We start from the raw sequence: 4641 nt of genomic DNA on the forward strand, positions 1-4641 counted from the left end.
TTAGCATGCTGAAATACTTCTGTAGCAGCTGGTCAATAGCCACCTCCAAACGCCCCTCTGCATCCCTGCTGCCCAGGTCCTCCGGGTCCCCTGGATTTCCCTACAATCCAACAGAAGGGGCCCGGCCCCCCAGGGGTTCTTTAGACCTCTGCTCCAGCACTGGGGCCAGGGCTCTTTTCCCTTGGCCGGTGCTCCTGCCATGCTGGCTGTTAACTGGTCTGAATATCATGCCAACCCTCGCAGCTAGCTAATCACGCAGCTGTCCCCCAGATAGCCACTTCAAAACCTGTGACAAGAAGAGCACTAGGTTGTTTAGGACCTGTGCAGAAGAGGAGAGGCAGCACCTGTGGAGTGTGGAGTTCCGGAGTTTGGGGGTACCTTGGAGCCTAGGCCTGCTTGCTCAGTCTTCATGCCCTCCTGCAGTTCCTCTGGCATCCGGGCTGAGACCAGAACATCCCACCAATGAGAGCTGTTCTGAGACATGACTCAGTATTTGTGGGGCAACACTCAAGGAAATATAGCCACTTCAAATTTATCCTAGTTTACCATGCAGACTACTTGTGGGGAGAGAGAACATTTTTTGCCTCCTGCCAAAACAAAGTCCTTTGTGTGGGTCAAGAGGCCTTACCCTGACCCTGTAGCTTCAAGATAATACTGACCTCTCTAAGGAATATTTTTTCATTTTCGGCATTTGAGAAATCCATGCGCAACGCTAGCGGGAAAGAAGGTATGGTACATATATACCATGGAGTATTACTCAGCCATAAAAAAGAACGAAATAATGCCATTTGCGGCAACATGGATGGACCTAGAGATTGTCATACTGAGTGAAGTTCTAATTAAAGTCCAAACACGTGGTATAAACCCAGTGGACACATACATTCGCTCTGGCACTTACAGTAGAAAACCACTTCCACCCTATACTCCTGGCTTAGATGTGGCTGGGATAATAGAATCTGTTGGAGGGAGTGTATCTGCTTTCAAGAAAGGAGACAGAGTTTTCACCACCGGCACGATCTCTGGGGCTACACAGAGCATGCTCTGGCAGCCGATTACACTGTTTCCACACTGCCATAAAAACTGGACTTGAAACGAGGAGCTGCCGTCGGGATCCTGTATTTTACTGCACATCGAGTTCTGCTCCCCAGTGCCCATGTGATAGCTGGAGAAAGTGTTCTGGTTCACGGGGCCGGTGGAGGGATTGGAATAGCAGCATGCCAGATTGCTAGAGCTTGTGACTTAAAGGTTTGGGCACAGCTGGTACTGAGGAAGGACAAAAGATTGTTTTGCAGAATGGAGCCCACGAAGTGTTTAATCACAAAGGAGCTAATTACATTGATAAAATTAAGAAATCTGTTGGTGAAAAAGGAGTTGATATGATTACTGAAATGTTAGCTAATGTAAATCTTAGCAATGGTTTGAATCTTTTGTCACGTGGAGGATGAGTAATAGTTGTTGGCAGCAGAGGTCCTATTGAAATAAACCCACGGGACACCATGGCAAAGGAATCTAGCATAATAGGAGCTGCTCTCTATTCATCCACCAGGGAGGAATTGCAGCAGTTTGCAGCAGTCCTTCAAGCTGGAATAGAAGTTGGTTGGTCGAGACCAGTAATTGGTCCCCAGGATCCATTGGAGAAGGTGGCCCAGGCTCATGAAGGTATCATTCATAGCAGTGGGGCTGTTGGAAAAATGATTCTTCTCTTAAAATGATTAATCCTTCCACAGATCTCCTGCATAATTAAAGTTTCTTACCTCAGTTTTACGTATACAAAAAAAAAAAAGAAAAGAAAAAAGCTTTGGGTTATACTTTGAAACATACTAAACATCTTTAAAAAATTATTTCAGTGACAAAAGTCTTGTTACTAGACAAGATGAAATTTCCCCTGAGTGGACAAACTCTAGTTTAGCAATCTCAAACTGCCCCTTTATCCTCATGCTTTCAGAAAATAATCACAGCCAACAACTACTGAGTACCACGCAATGCCAGGCACTGTTCTAAGTGTCTACGTACAGGATCTCACTGAATCCCCTCTGCAACACTGTGACTTGTAGGCATTTTTATTATCATTTAACAGGTGGACACTAAGATTCAAAGAGTTTAGGTAATTTGTTCAAAGTATCACACTAGAAAGTGGCAGGGCTGGGACCCAAACCCAGGCTGAGTGACTCCAAAGCTCTTAAACTTGAAGCTAAATTACTTGGTATATACTCTCATACGTGTTAGTTATCTTCTTCTTGCTGTTGTTATATAATCTTCACTATTCTAGCGCCCTTAGGAATGCCTCTGCGTGTGTGTGTGTGTGTGTGTGCGTGTGCGTGTGTGTGTGTGTGTGTGTGTGTGTGAGAGAGAGAGAGAGAGAGAGAGAGAATGAGAGAGAACAGGAATGGACATCTGTGTGGTGATGTTGCATATACACATACAGTTATTGCCAGGTCCCTGTTCCCCATTATTTTATGTGGTTCCTTCTGATTGCCTGGGTTGTCTAAGATTGAAAGCTACTCTATGTCAAGGGCTTTGATTCACTTACTCAGAACCCATATGGGTGCCACATGAAAGCCAGTCCTCTGTTAAGGCCACAATAGTAATAAGTCCTCTGTTAAGTACCACAACAGAGGAATAAGAATCAGTAAGTGAAAACTTCTGGGACCAGGCAGGAGGAGCCTGCTAGCTCTGTCCCTAACTCTGTTCCTCCTTCTGTCCCTCCCTTCCTTCTTTTTCTCCAAGTCAACACCAAGAAGGGCACTGGAGGCTTATTGAAGAGCCTGTGAGAAATAGCAGTGAGGACCCAGAACATTCCATGTCTCCAGACCTGTGTGCATCTTTGTGGGTCTGGGTGGAATGGGGACCCATTTTGGTGGACTCTGATAGCTTTTTTAAATGCTGAATTCCATTCAGAGTAGTTTTCTTGGGGATATACAATTTAAGATGTGAAACAAAAGTCAAAAAGATGAGGTGGATCTGTTTCCTCTATGGACGGTTCCCCTTCCAGCCCAGGCAAAGGCCATGCCCCGGCTGTAACCCATTCATTCGCCTGGGGGTGTCCAGGCCTGGAGAGACTCTGTCCCCTTTAATCTCTGGAGGCTGGTTAGTCAGGGTGCCAGGCTCCCTGCCCTCCCACCCCCATGACTGACAGTGGTCCAAAATGTCCATCATCTTTTTGCACAAGGTTTGCTGTTCATTAAAAAAATCACCTTTCCTGTGGACAAGAAAATTACCTTTTTTTTTTTCACCTTTGAGCTCAAAATCTCACTTACATCAGGGCTTGGATGAGCTGCAAATCCAGTCCAATCCAGAAATGCCCATAAAAAGACTAATTTGAATTTTGCCCCAGACCAAATTATGGGGAGGAAGTAAGTGGAGGGAGGGACCTAGAGTCTGTCATTGCATTTCTGATTACGTTGTTTCTCCTAGTGTGGGAAGAATGGAACCCTGGGCCAGGGATCTGAGTGCAGGCAGCCCCTGTGTCTGGGTGGTTTCTTCCAGGTGCCCTCCCCACCAGGCAACAATGCCCTCTGCTTCATGGACACCCGGGGCCAGGACCTAGCAGCAAAGCATCTGAGACTGTTAAACTGGAGAGAAACCCAGCCAGAAGTTGACATCGCCATTGCGCCACCTGCTGGAAGTTTGGAAAAAGACTCTGAAATTCATGGTTTGGCTGTTAACTAGTAACTTCACAATCCTAATGATTATTTGTAATAATTCTCATTTCGTCTTATTACACAGTTACACAGGTTTTTGAAGACAATTTAAAAGGTGCATACAATTAAAAAAACATAAAAATCACCCACAATCCTGTCACCCAGAGATTACCATCGTGTATATTTTTTTGGCTTTCCTTCCATCCTTCCTGTCTTTTTTCTACTTAGATATATGTAAATTCATATACACTATAGTCTCATTCAGTTCACATTATTCTATAGCCTAATTTTTAGGATTAACAATATGTCTTCAATATTTTTGCATGTCATTAATTATAATCTGCAACATGACTTGTGCTTAGAAGTTTTTTATATCCTTATATCATAATTCTAGGTCCTCTTCCGGTGTATTAATTACAATGTGGTCTATGCTTTGAGTTTTTACTAAATCTAATTTTCCCCCTCCCTTTTCTCCCCTTCTTTCTTTCTCCTTCATTCCTCCTTTCTTTCCTTCCAGGTTTTTGTTTTTACTTGTTTCTTTATTTTCCCTCCAATATAAGAAGTCCACAACAGATGTTGTTTGGGGCAATTCTTTGCAGTATCTCTGGCGTCCCTTACCCCTTCATATAAGGGGATCCAGAGACTTCCTACTGGACCCTGGATGTCTCCTCTGGGTGGGCTCTTCTGTCCCTGCCTTGGAAGACAGGACACTTTAAACTCTGAACTGAGGTGGGCAAGAAAGATGGGATCCCAACCTAGTGCCTCCTGCGGTGAAAAAAAACCAAAAACTAACAATTACTGATCACTTACTCTGTGCCAGCCAGGCTCCATCATAAGAACATTACCTGAATTATCACAGGCAATCATCGTAAAACCCTTCTGAGATAGAATACCTCTCCTTCCTTCTTTCCATTCACTGGACAGCTGAGGACCCCAAGCTTGAGAAAAGCAAATGAACTTGCCCAAGCGCACCAGCTATTAGTCCCAAACCTCAGTGTGC

The 4641-nt window shown here is 44.5% G+C and overlaps 1 pseudogene; it reads left to right on the top strand.

Annotated features, from left to right (window-relative positions):
• Positions 1-702: 702 nt before the first annotated feature.
• LOC132526470 (quinone oxidoreductase-like) lies at positions 703-1743 on the top strand (annotated as a pseudogene).
• The last annotated feature ends 2898 nt before the right edge of the window (positions 1744-4641 follow it).

This window comes from Lagenorhynchus albirostris, chromosome 9 (genome assembly GCF_949774975.1).
Source record: "Lagenorhynchus albirostris chromosome 9, mLagAlb1.1, whole genome shotgun sequence".
Taxonomy (NCBI): domain Eukaryota; kingdom Metazoa; phylum Chordata; class Mammalia; order Artiodactyla; family Delphinidae; genus Lagenorhynchus; species Lagenorhynchus albirostris.